The sequence below is a fragment of the Megalops cyprinoides genome, chromosome 5, assembly GCF_013368585.1.
Source record: "Megalops cyprinoides isolate fMegCyp1 chromosome 5, fMegCyp1.pri, whole genome shotgun sequence".
In the NCBI taxonomy this organism is placed as follows: domain Eukaryota; kingdom Metazoa; phylum Chordata; class Actinopteri; order Elopiformes; family Megalopidae; genus Megalops; species Megalops cyprinoides.
This window is the reverse complement of record NC_050587.1, coordinates 12807055-12821253: the sequence shown is the minus strand read 5'-3', so window position 1 is coordinate 12821253 and position 14199 is coordinate 12807055. Positions and strand designations below refer to the sequence as shown.

Here is a 14199-nt window from a genome sequence, read left to right as displayed (position 1 = left end):
CGTTTTTTAATCTCGCTCTTGCAGAGCGCATTTTCAGTAGCGAGACTTTGTGAAGAACCTCACTGTTTTGAATTGCGCTCATCGCTCCGCAACCTCAAGTCTGTGCATCTTATTCTCCTCGTCCGGTGTTTCTGTGGTGATTTTAAAGTGGAAGAATTAGCTAGTTGAACCTTATCTTTATCGGAAAATGTAAAATCCTGCTGAGAGGGTACGGATTCCAGCAGCTGGTTTGAAGTAGAGAGGGTTTAATTATTCTGTTCAGTTTCCCCCTGCGCCCTCCCACCCCCCGCCACATGCGGGCACACACACACACACACACGCACGCATCTTCCACTCCTCAACTACCGCTGTGCAGGCCCTGAAGGCCCGTGTCAAGCTCATACAGGGCTGCCATTGCACCTGTACTTCGTAGGTCACTACATCCTGTTGGTGAAGCTGCCAGCGGTCACCCTACCAAAGGTACCAGAGATATCTGCACAGATCATTTGAAGGTATTATGAAGTGTTCTGGTTAAGTCGCTGTGGTACAGGGCCTAATATAGTGTCCCTTGTGGATGTGGGAGGAATCTTTGCCTGTGTGAGTGGGTTTGTGTTTCTGTTGGTAAGCAGTAGGGATGAACACGTTGGTAAGTCCAGACAGCTCAAGCAGTCTGTTGTGCTGTGTTTCAGACAGGTTATCTCTCATCAGCGGTGTTCATTGTATCTGGTGTCTGTCAGCGTGAAATTGGAGGGAGTTAGCAGCTGTGGCCAGAAGATACACATTGCTAAGAGTGACCTTGGTCCCCAGAGCTGCATGTTGTTTGTACCTTGGACAGCAGGCTGCACAGAATCGCATCACCTTTAATGTTAGCACTCCCAGAAACCCCTCCCTCCTTCCCTTTGTCTTCGTCTCTCCCTCGGCTGGTTTTCCGGCCCCATTCAAGCCCAGAGCTGATTTAAAAGTCCAATAGAAACCAGCTGTCACTTAAAGAAGCCCCTCTCCGGGATGGCCGCGAGGCTGCGTGAGTGGCATCTGGAAACAATGCAGTTTGGCACGGCGGAGCTGGAAAGAGAGGCTAATGTTTGTTTAATGTGGGCTCGTCGGGAACCTGTAATTGGCCTTTTAGGAAAAGGGATATTAAAAAGAAACGCAGTGAATTCTGTCTGCGGGACATTTTTCCTGTGTGTTTGTGCCCATCCCCCAAATCCCCATCCCCCACTCCCCCCGCATTCACCCCGCCAGTTCGGTGTTTGTTTAATTGCGGCTGGTTAGTATCAGGGCCGGACGAAGGGGGAGGCCCGGGGAGGGCGACAGCAGTCTCATATCACTCTTTCCACGTGACGCTCCTGCACTTGCTCAGGGCCCTCTGCAGCGATAGGCAAGCACCTCCGGCCACAGGTCCCAGGTCAGAGATACAGACACGGGAGTAAAAAAAATGGGGCCAGGCGCAGGTCACCGCGCAAATGCTCCCTCAGCTCGCTAAACCGATTGTCAGGTTTGAGAAATGGACAGTAACAGTGGAATCTGCCCTCTGACCCCGCCAGGGCTGCGGGAGTGTTCACAGTCACCAAGTCCGAGGCCCCGTCTCTTGCTGCCCGCGCGATGCCGCGCGGTTATTGTTAGCTGTTTTGGACCGTTCGTTCTAACCCCCCACCCCCTCCCCCCCGAACAGACGAGGGGACGTCCTGTCATGTTTCAGCCAAGGAGACATGGTGCTTCTGCGTACGTGTTTATTAAACTGCTGGCCACATCCGCTCTTTGTGTTTTGCAGTGAGAATACGCAGCAGCTTATTGCAGATATACTATTATTCCTGCCCCTGCGATATTAACATTGGTTTGAATATTTGTACAGATGCAACCTGAAAAAGAGTGAAGCAGAATTCCGTTCACACTGTACCACGACACCGGTAGTGTTTCGAGAGCTTGTGGCCACAGCTTTCCTTGCCTGCAGTCAGAGGGTTTTGTGTGTGTATGTGTGTGTGTGTTTTTCAGGGCTGGTAATGGAATTCATTTAAGCCATTCTAATTGGCTGTGTTTTTCAAAAGATGGTATTTTGCCTCCAGCAGGTCGGCGTCCACACCGCCGCATCCCCCCCCCCCTCCCCCAAACCCCCGTTTTGTTGTCATATGCCTTCATTAAGCTGTCATCCGGTGGAGGGCCGGTCTGGGGGGGGGGGGATGAGTCAGGATGGGCCGGCCCTCAGTCGGAGGCCTCGCCACAGGCGGCTGTGGGACGCGCAGCTTGGAGGCCTTCCTGGGCCTTGCGGGGCTCGTCAGCGTCATGGTGCCAGGCAGCAATTAAGACAGCCCCGCTGCGCCCTGGCCTTTGAGTGCTATTTCCAAATGCTGTTCTACACAATTAATGCCCAGCGACCGCATTCGATTTTTAACAACCTGACATACATATGTAACGTGAGAGGACTCTTCTTTTCATAACTTGATAACGGCGGGAGATAGGAGGATGCTTTAAGAGATTTTCAGCAACAGTAATAACTAAGGGCATTTGTGTGGAGTGGGAAGCTGAAGTTTGTTAGCTTGAATTCTGGATGAAGAAGTTGTTTCTCCCTGAGTAACATACTGTGTCTCCAGTAATATCCAGCTGTATAAATGGGATACAGATTTAGGGAACTGTAAATTTTTAATCATTAGTTGTATTGTATCATGTAATAATTATCATGTAATCTTTTTAGTACTTCATATAAATGAATTTAATATTAAGGGGCAATCTGTCAAAGATTTGCAGAAGTGAATTTACCTACTTCTCCTTTCCTTTAAAACAAGTGTTAATTCATTTGGGACAGATTTGCTGCTACATTTGTCGTTTGGAATTTGGAAGACAAATACATTAAAATAACAATTATCCTTTTTTTATTCCTCAGAAAATGTTATTTTTGACTCAGTTCATGTATTGGAGAGTAATGTGCTGTAGCTCTTTGCTTCCAAAGTATACAAAGTTTTATGCAGAGAGACACAGGCAGAGACACTGTGGCCCTGTTCACACCTGACATTAACATGCGTCTTGGGTGATCCGATCACAAGTGGACAGCTCTAAGTATGTCAGCTCACACGTGGCATTAGAATGCGTCTCCACATGCGTCTTGAGTGACCACTTGTGATCGGATCTCACTTCCCCGCTCTATATGCAAATAAACACGTATGTCATTTCCGTTTGCAAATGTAAGTTTACGCATCATTTAAAGGTCTGCTTGATGCTTGTTATGACTGTCACTATGCAGTAATGCCTGTAAATGAAAACCTAGTTGACTAGCAAGCTAGATTCTGTTCATCACTGAAATTAAATACCCTTAACTCAGCCGCAGCTGATCTTTTGTTAAATTCTGTTTATCGTTGGAAAAAGCAGAAACGCTAGATTAGAACATTTTGAACTTCACTGTATTTGTCTGGCACCTTGCCAGTATGGTTGAATTAAATAGGCTAAGCAAGGTATTATGTTTCCAAAGTTTCTTGCATTATTCACTGCAATGAAAATGTTTCATAATGTAGTTTAATATTGAGGGTGTTTGCTGGTATTGTGAATACATTTATAAATTACTTTTCTAAAACCGAAGTGTGCTTGTTATGGAAGAAGGTATTCGAAGAAAGAAGTGCATGCATTACCTAAGGAGCGACCTGTTCAGAGTTAAGAGTCTACGTAACCTGATATTCATGATAACGTAAATCTTGTTATGATTCCCACAGTAGTCTACTAACATTTATTTGTAGAACTACAACACTTCACATATTATTCATAATACCATTTTTCCATGTAATATATTGCATTACACCTTTGGGGCTTGGAAGCATTTGAGGTAGCTCGCGAACTCTAGTTGTTGTTGCCCGTTGTCGCACTTTAAAACCCTTTCGCACGTAACGTTATTTTTCAAGCTATGTAGCTCGTGTGTTATGTTACATGGTTTGTTATGTTTTCATTAGCATTATTAAGCTTCTCATAGTTTTCAGTTAGCATTTGCTGTATTTTTTGACGTTAAATCGCTGTTTCCTCAAAGCTAAAATTAGCTAGAATTTTTCCAATTTAGTGGTCTAATCGCACCAGTTTTAGCATACGCACTAAACGGCTGATAACACCAGTGTGACTGTACACGAAAAGGCGCCGTTGTTACGCGAATGATTATGTACTTCCACTCACGCAGAGGTTCTCAGTTGAGCAGGCAGTCCTTCGGTGTGGCCCAGGGCACATTTGCGTTCACACTGCTAAAAGAATGTGGCCGTATGTGGTCTGAGCGATCAGATCTCAATGCGTCCTCAGTGCGCCTTGGGTGCATTCACACCTGTACTTAGCGCTGTCCACTTGTGATCGGATCACCCAAGACGCATGTTAATACCAGGTGTGAACAGGGCCTGTGAGGACGAGCCTCTTACGGATATCAGACATTGAAAAGGATCGTTTGTAGGCATGGCTGGGTGAGGCTCAGTGGCAGATGAACCATTGTAATGTCTAGTGATACTTTAATGGCATGGTGAACTTACATGACCAGAAATCCATACCTATATAGACCTCATTGATAGACTCTTATTAAGTGCAGTATATTTGTTTTTCTTCAACATTCCATCTGTTTTTTTTTCCCCAAAGGCATATCATGGCCTTTTCTTCAATGTTTCATATTTGTCCATGTCATATTTATATTTTTTGGTCCCTTTTACTTTATTCCTTTATTGAATTAGACATTTCTTTAGAAAAACATAACTTTAAATGTAAAACAGAAGAGATTCAAAGCAGATTGACAGTTAGCTTCCATGTTGTTTCCAGGTACACTACAAAGCAAAGAGGCTGTTTTGACCAAGAAATGTTTGAAAACTAGTCTTGAAGACTGTTGAAGTGTAAAAATCAGTCACTTAACTGTGTTCAAGCAATCTCTGTATATGCAGTTTCAGTCTTTCTCTTGATGATGGCATTCAACTGGCTATCTCGCATCAGGTGACCTTGTGACCATTATTATTAACACTTACAGGCATGAAACATTTATGCCTCTTAGTCTTGACAAAAAAATGTGGGTTTTTGGCCTTGTTTTTGTTATTTTGTAGTAGATAAAGGAAATGACAATGAAGAAGGACAATCCCTCACTTTTTTCCTTGCTCATCTTCGGCCTGGCCTCTTCCAGGAAGCGGATGTGCACATGCCTGCTGGCGTCTCTGTACCAGGAAGTGGGTACGCGCGCGCCTCGGGCTGGCCTGAAACACACTGCGGGCGATGCGATCATGGCGGCTCTCGGGCGTACGCGCTGTCAGATCCAGAGGGGGTCATTGGCGTCACAGGCCCGGACCTCAGCATCTAATCTGCCGTAAGCCATATGTTAGATTAACCCGGGCCTCTGGGGGATCAGAAGAACTCTGCACTTCTGTGATGCTGATCTAAGGGTGCCCTGTTAGCATCGACCGTTTCATGCCTAAACCAGAGCCTTGAACTCAGCCACGCAATGTGTTGTGTTACACTTTCCCTCGTGTCCGAAAAACAAGGGTTTTGAATGTATGTTTCAGAAGAAAGAGAACAGGAAATTTTTCCCTGTCGGAAGGTTCTGGTGTATTCCAAGTTTGAACTGGGCGCTTTTGTGAGCTGGAGAGATGAGCTGGTTGTAGAAGTGACACAGAGCTGTGTTCACCACAAGTGGCAGTCGTCTGAACTCTTCAGCCGCTTTTCCAAAGCCCTATCTCAAAGCCTTTCTCCACTGCAGCAATGTCAAAGGACATATCAAAGCTCCTGTAATTACATGGGAAGAGCTCTAATTAAGTTCCCACTTGGACTCGTGTCGACAGCTACATGGTTTATTTATTTTATGTTACATTATTTATCTGCTAAGCAAACACCCTCCTCCTGCTCTAACCGTTTTTCTTACATCTTAAACGTTCTGGAAACCATTTAAACAGCCAAATTCTATTGAAACGGAGGTGGAGTAGTTTTCACAGTGAGTATGATGACCTAAACGTTCAAACCAGCAGTTCCCCAACAACATCATACAGCGGCCCTGTCATCTTCTTTTTAAAAAGAAAAACTAAATCACAGGAAGATTTTTGACAAGACTGGAAGCGCAGAAGTCATATTAATTTGTCATTTGAAAGAAGCTGTTTGGATAGAGCGGGTAGGAACGGAATTGATCACAGCTTTTGATGATAACATCCTCACACTGATTGCATGGAGCCAGTGTCCTGTAATGTGGAGGACGCCAGAGAAAACAGCAACCTCTAAGTGCCTCTTTTTCCACTGTAACTGATTGCTTCCTCATCCCACAGGAAGTGTGTGTATGTGCCCTGAGAATAAAGAGGGTCTGGATTTCAGGAGGGCAGGATCCTATCTCCCATTGTGGAAAGGCTCCTCTTCCCCTTTAATCCGGTCAAATTGAGACGTTGGCAGGAGAGGCTCAAGGGGGTAAGGGGCGCTCCACAAAAGCAAGCCGCGATTACGAAACGATCTGCGCCCGTAATGCGGGTCAGAGAGTGACCCATTTAGAGCTTCCCAAAAGGCGCTCTCTGAGTAAGGTTCTTCTCCCCCCCTCCGAAGCGGGAAGCCATTGTGGGCTGTGCCATGCAGCAGATATCAGAGGCAGATTTGTTGTTGCTGTTGGTGGGAAGCTCACACATGATGTGGGTGGTTTGGACAAATTTGGATTTTGGAGTCTACATCCTCTCCCACAATGTGGAGAAGCCGGGTGATAAGCTGCTTGTTATTCGCTGCCGTCCCTGCTTCAGTGGGATTTATTTCAATTTTTTTATTATTATTAATGTCATATTGCTAAGCCTGGATCACCGCAGGCGCGTAGCTATAGGCAGTGTCAGCTTTTCATGGCGCTCACACACAGACACACACACACACATACACTCGTACACATACACACACACACATACACTCGTACACATACACACATACACACACGCTTTAGGGAAAAAAAAGCACAGTGAGAACCTCCGGAGGGGTTGGAAAGCATTCAGGTGGTCGGATTTGTTCTCGCTCAGACCAGAGGATCACCACCACCAATCCTCACCCTTTCGTTCTTGTTGTGCTGCTTGCCGTAGTTCACCGCGGGACTCAGATCCTGTTCAGAGGATCCTCAGTGATTATGTCACACACTCCGCCCGGAGAGCAGAAAGCGGTCACGCCGCATGTGCTGTCCTGCGCGGCTCATTCTCCTCTCAGGCCAAAAGAACTGCAGTTTCGATTGCCACAAAAAAAAACTACAAATACCAACGATGTCCCTTTAATCATTGTGCACAGGTTCAGAGCAACTGACATGTTACATAATATTGCACCAGGGGCACCCTAATTAGATCCCACTGATCTGTTGCAGAGTTATACATAAAACAAATGTTTGACCACCCAGCTAATGTAAAATAATTAAATCAATGCATACATCAGTTCATTTGGTTGCTGCATGTTTGCCACCCATGAGAATAGCACTAGGTTTCTCTTAGGTTCATGATTAGCAGGGGTGGGTCAGAGCTTGTCGGATAATGGGTTCAGTCTCTCGTCCTATATGCCGGGGAGCGTATCGACTGGCCGAGAGGCAGCCTTAAGCTGTGCGCTTCTGTTCCTGGCACCGCCGGCTCCCCTGCTTATCCCGGCTTGTTCTGAGTACGGTACGCTCTGTCGTCTGGCCCCTCGCCCTGACCTCCATGGGGATGGCAGTCTGGCGCTGCGGCCTCAGCGGCAGCCCCTCCCCCTCCTGCCCTCCTCCCCCGGCGCGCCCCCGCCCAGCCTGTATTGAAATCAGTGTCATTAGCTAATCAGCAGCCCCGATCCCAGACGGGCTCTAATCTGTAAGTGATAAGGTAATGGCAGACAGATTGCACAACAGGCCCCGAGCGCAGAAGCGGACGCTCCCAGATACTTTCAGCCACCAAATGTCAAGAGGTGGGCCGCTGACTTCCGTCCCAGTGCTCAGTCTCTCTCTTTCTGTTCTCTGCTTTTTTCTCTCTCTGTCTGTCTCTCTCTCTGTCTCTCTCTGTTTTCTCCTTTTCTTTCACCCTGGCTTTGTCTCCTCTCTCTGTTTCTGTCTCTCTTTCCCTCTCTCTCTCTGTCTTTCTCTGTTTCTGTCTCTGTCTACCTCTCTGTCTATCTCTTTGTCTCCCTGTGTCTGTCTCTGTCTCTCTCTCTCTCTCTTTCTCCATGCTCTCTCTCTCTCTCTCCCCCCATTTCTGTTTTTGTGTGTGCCTCCGCTGGTTGGAGGATCAGCAGCAGGCTGTTCTGTTTTATTTTTGGCTCCCAGGCCAGACACACACAGAGCAGCTCAGGGTAAGACCAAGCAGTACCAAACGAGGCAACGCTCACCCTTCACCTCTATTCCAAAAACTCTGCTCTTCAAGTGACCAAAGAAGTCGCACTCTCAGCCCAGCCACTCTGTCTCACACCATCTCTGACTGTCACCTTTGGGTTCACATGGCATCGGGAAGTTACACAGAGACCTCCACGCCTTTTCCAAATTCACCCTATAGGCATCTAAAGGATTCATTATAATAAAACAAATGTCTTTTTATGCAAAAAGAATGGCGTTTACTACTGTACAGCTTTAAACTGCTGGTACTTGAATACATTTGTAAAGATTCCCGCTGTAGATGCCTTTGGTTCATTTTCATAATTATCACGGTCATGTGTTGAAAGTCTAGTTTCAGGGCTGCTTAGTAAAGGACCAGTGGGTCTGTCTGAATTACCCGGCGAGTGGGAAGATCCAGGCAGTGCAGACAAAGGAGGAGGGGAGAAAAAGCCAGACAGCGGAGGCACTTGAGCGGGCAGGAGCAGGGGGGAGGTCTGCGCCTCGCACCAGGGGGAAACGGGAGCACCGCTCATTTAATCAGCCCACCCTGTCTCCCGCACGCAGACGTCTCGCTCGCACATTTGCATCTGACCTGGATTCCCTTGTGTGCAGCAGTTTTTTGAGGCTAATCTTATTACGTGGCGGCAAAGCCACGAGGGCGGCGGCGGCGGGCGGCAGGAGCCGGGAGCCCTGGAGCACCGGGCCTTGTTCTCCCTCCCCGTCAGCCAGACTAATTATCACCTCCTCGCTCTCTGGGAGCCCCGCTCCTGCCCCTCGCCCCCTCTCCTCTCTCCCTGCGCCCCTTGTCCACCAGAACTCCTGATCAACAGCTGATCGATTCTTGTTGGCTCTCCGCTCGGCTGGTAAGGTCTGGCCGCCTCTGCCCGTCCCAAGGTCGCGTTCCCATCAAGGTCCGGGTCCTTTTTGTTCTCTGGCGGGGACTGGCAGCCCATGGCATGGGATCTCCACAGCTCTGGACGCTCACTGATGGAGACCCTCTGCTTGCGTCTCGGTGTCCTAATTCTGAAGCCTGCAGTTATGAATTGGGCAGCAGGTGTTCGCAAGGAGGTGCAGAGTAGCCATGATGAGGCCAAGCAAACCACAGTGGGACACTTCTGTTGAGTGTGCGCTCCACTTCTATGCAAAATCTCCCCAGAACCTGGAAGGCATAAGGAAACATGTAAAGCTATATGTGCTATAACCTCCTTTAGATAGGGCTCTGTGAAGCAAGCAGATAATAACCATCCTTATGGTGAGACTGTGTGTGCAGTATAAGGCATGGAGACGATAATTTGTGCTGTGAGACCCCTTTATGGGGATGGGGAATCGAATGGGGAATGGGATATTCTAGACCTTCTATTTACAGATTCTAATACTGTCGGAAATTTAATGGACCTATACTTTATCGGCCTCCTAATGATGTTAATATTGAGGGGCGACAGACTCCCACACGGCTAATATTCCCTGCAGGGGGCCCGTCACAGGTTGAGACAGGGTTTGAATAGGTGCCCATGGAAACGGAGCGCTGGAATTCCCCGAGCGCGGTGCCCGCTGCATATTGCTCCGGCGGTCAGATTGCCAGTGGGCTTATTTCATTAGCGCCGTAAGCCGCTTTGAAGCTCACGACTCCACAGAGTTTTTTCAGCTAGGTTCCCACTCTGAGTCAACCCCCCCCCCCCCCCCCCGCTCCCCACGCCTTTAGCATGAATGACAGCCCTGCTGAAGATAGCCAACGCGTAATCAGTAGCCAGTCTGGGTAATTCTGCGTGGATCACGGGATTAGACCAAGCAAATGGGCTGAGTTTGGGAGACTTTATGGGGCCCTGAAGAGCAATCTAAATGCATGTGCTTGGGTATTACTTCTGAAAGTATTTTGTGAAAAAACCTGTAACATGGTCTTGTGGAGTCTAACAGTCTCTTCATGCCAGATCCACCTGAAATGGGTTCAGTCTGATCACAGTGAGACCTGCTGGACCTGGTTGTAAGCAATTTTGTAAGCATCCACAACTGCTTGTACTGTCCAAGGAGAAAGTGGGTTTGATGTAATGGCATGGGACCTCTGAACCTTGAAAGGAAGAAGTGTAGAGAAAACCAAACAAGCAAGCAAAATGAAGTTAGTGCTTGTTAACCAATTGGCCATAATAAAAACGAATGATAAAGCTAATTTTAGCTCGTAACTGTCTGATATGAAATGGAGTGTATATTTCCGTCATCTGCCCGGGTTAGATAAAAAGGGCTTCTTAGTCTTGTTGTTTTCAGCCTCCATAGCGGTCTTGAAACCAGTTGAAATCAACAAGCCACCTGTTTACAAACAGATGAGCAATTTAACTTGTCAGAAGAACCTTTTAGGCACAAACCCATGTTGCTTAAAGTCAAACCTGTCTCATAAACACCACTTGAAATCACCTGAAAGCACTTTAAACTTAATGGTAATGTTAGTTAGGGTTTGCTACCGAGGCTGTAATCTGAAGATTTTCTGTTTCAGAATGGTTCCAACTATTAAAATCCCTGCAGTACGAATTGTAAATATAGGTATTTCACCACTTTTTGACTCTGTCATTGGACTGGGACTTCACAGTAAGATATGTACCCACCAATAATAAGGGTTGGTAGCTGTGTAGTACATGTGCGTATATGAGAAAAGGCATGAGAGATTTTAGCACCTTCAATGATATTGGGAAAGCTAAATGAAATGTGTCAGTCTTTTAGGGTCAGTGTGCCTTCTGTTTTCAGCAGGTTCCCACCAGAGCACCTGACGGGAGGGGTGGTAATTAAAAGCAACCTCACTCTTGTCCTTCCAAACTGACCTCAGCATAAGTCTATTGCATGGAGAGCTCTCGGAGCCACTGCTGAAGGCTCAGTTTTGTATAAATGGCCATATGAGCTAAGATGAGGCTAAGGAATGTATCAGCAAAATAAAGCTATTGCTTAAAGGCTGGCAGGCATAGACATCACTGCACAAGTAAATATTGAACTCAATTGTTATGAAACAGGAACAGCTGCATCTGAAGAGTGGTATCCCTGAAAGAATGCTTCATTGGAAATGTATTACTTTGATCATAGTCCCTTACTAATATTATATTCTTGTCATTATTGTAATACATGCACCTATGGTGAGAGAACCTTTGTGTTCAGTAATTTCTCCATGCTTCAGAGATCTTTAGTCAAGAGTGAACCTTCCTGGCCCGGTGGAAAGTTTCTTCCTGGTGAGTGGACCAACAGTACATTAATTCTCATCAGCCTGAGGGGCATGATGGTAATTATTTAAAGGTGTTGCTATTATTATGGCTGCTTTACCAGCTTTATGTTACTCTTGGTTAGTTTGTGATTTATTTTGCTTGAATCTGTTGATATGCCAGCATGTCTCCCAGAGGCGCTCTGCACCCTCAGATCTGTGAAGCGTCTTTAAAAGGACAAAAATTTGAGCTCCTGCCCGTCAAGCCTAATCTGGGCTCCACATGCTCAGCGCCAACTTCCTCCAAGCAGTCAGACAGTCTTGCGATTTAACGATGGCCTTTCGGTGACTTGTATTGTTGTTTTTGAGCAGTTCCTTTTCAAACAGCCAAGTCCCAGTGAGTGATGTAACTTGTTTGCTCACAGATCACCTGCTGATATTGGTTATTTGTGTGTGTGTGTGTGTGTATGTCTGCGTGTGTGCGTGTGCCGCGAGCGTTTTGAGTGAGAGTGCGTATTCCCCCCCTCGCAACTGCCTTCGTCTGGCATTGTGAGTCCTCTGTGGCGGTTTTCTCCGGGGCTATTAGGGCCCTGTATTTATTTTTCCGCTTTGTTGTGCTTGGCCGTCGCTGTGCGGGTTACCGCCAGACGCCACCGTGCCACGCCGCGCCGTGTTGGTTTGCAGGCGGGATCTGGAGGTGTGCGTGCCTGCCTCCCTGCCTCAGAGGGCATTTTCACCTCTATTTTGTCTCCCAGTCAGATCTTATCACCAGCCTGGGATGCTTGAAGGCTGGCAGAACTAGTTCACCACTCGGACCAATTTTGTACTGATCTCTCCCCTCCCTTGTCGGTTACACTTAGCGTACCTGCCACCAGCAGAGCGGCAGCTGGGAGTCGTGCGATATGGAGTCAGCATGTGAGACGCAGTATGTAATATCAAGCTGTCCTGCTCTATCTCGATGATCTCTGCGATTGCTCAGAACCTTCGGGAGATCTTCACCCCAATCAATTTTGCTCTCGCTGCCTCCTCAGCAACCCCCTGTTCTGTGTGGAACTCGGGCTTGCTCCCATTAATCAAACACAGGACTGAGGCCTGAGAAGCTTCCAGATCTGAGGTACTGTGCCATTGGAGCTCTGTATGACCCCAAACCCCAAGCACGTTTCTTGTACAGTGTCAGAATTGCTTATATGTCTCGTGAGGTGCATTTTACCTGGATGCTGTGGTACACTCTCTACCTGTATCCATAGTTGACTTGAAAAAAGAAAGATGTAATGGTATGGTCTCTAATCATGCCATAACTCAGCCTTGCTTTTCTGAAACACCAAGTCCATTCATAATATCAAACAATAGCATGAGGTAATAACAATAGGAGAAATAAGGACCCAGAGGATGTGGCTGTAAACACGACCTTCCCAAAAAATGATGAACTTGGTCCATTGAGAACACCGTGAGAACATTCCAGCACGCCTTCTTTAATTAGAACTGCGATACGTGTCCCGAGCCCCCATCCGTCCGTCCGTCTGTCGCGATTAGCAGGGGCTGGCTGACGCTGGCTGTCCTCTTGCAGGTCCGGTCCCCCGGGTCCCCCTGTCACTCTATCAGAGTCCCACAGGCCCTCCACCCACCGGCTTCCTGTTTGTCCAGGGCAGCCCCCGCAGTGGCTCCCCACCACGGCGCGCAGACTCCATTAGCAGTCTCTGCCTCACCGCTGGTGGTTCAGGCCGATTTAGAACATCGGCCTCATGGGTTTTGACTCCAGGTTGTCCAGCGCTCCTAGTGGTAGAGATATGCTTTTCCCCTGTGTTGTGGAAATGGGAAAACCAAAGGGGGCTTGAGCGCTTAAAGCTACAGTGTCCAGAGGGTTACATCAACCTGCAACAACCCCATATGCAAAGTATCCTTCTACGGTATCCTTAAGGTCCTTAATGTGTTCCAATGTTACAGATGTATTTCATACATTTAGACGGAAAGGGTCGGTCATTTCTGTGAGGCACACTTCTTGAGCAGAACCTCAAATGTCCACGTACAATATAGTTCAAAGTTTCAGGTAGTTTAGTGTAAGAAGTTTGTGCAGTGGATGTAAAGCCAACCTGAAACATTGGTGTAGAGAATAGGGGAAAGATTATTACGTGGGAAAATTACATGGGAAAACAACTTTGAAGGAGTGATTTAATCACCCTCTTTTAGTACCACAGATGAGGGAGTGCAGTCAAACACTTGCGCGGCCACATGGCCAGATCCTCGATGAGGTAATGGGAACGGTGTGGGGGGTGAGTGCCCCTTTTTGGATCGCACGTCTCTGGATCTGGGTGAAGGTGGCTTTAACAGGCCAGCCCAAGGGGGAACGCGGCAGGTCGAGTCACCCTATGGATGGAATTCCCAGCCTCCCGGGCTCTCAGACGGAGAGTGGTGTCATGTGCGTCTGTTTTGCATACAGTGAACTGCTGAGCGTTGTCTCATCTAACCTGAGCGACTCCAGAAAGTCTATTCGGGCCAGATAACATCTCTATGGCTATTTCACAGCCGGTTATCCCTCAACATGACAGACGCGCCGCGCGCCCGCACGCTGACGGACATCCATGTGCCCCTGGCTTCCTCTTTGGCTCCGGCTGAAGGTCGCCACTGAAAAGAAAGCCTGTGTTATTTTTAAGCTTCTCTTTCATTCAGCGGTCTACTGGAAACTAGGCCGTTTTTTTTTTTTTTGCCTCACAAGGAACTAACAGAAAAAGGAAACATTGGATGCATTCTGGAAACCCCCCTGTTTTTTCTCCTCAACCTAATAGGT

At 47.4% G+C, this 14199-nt stretch overlaps 1 protein-coding gene across 2 annotated transcripts in view; it reads left to right on the top strand.

Moving 5' to 3' along the window:
• Window positions 1-14199, top strand: part of dym (dymeclin) — a 105430-nt gene that overhangs the window by 70479 nt on the left and 20752 nt on the right. The gene's annotated exons all lie outside the window — the stretch shown is intronic.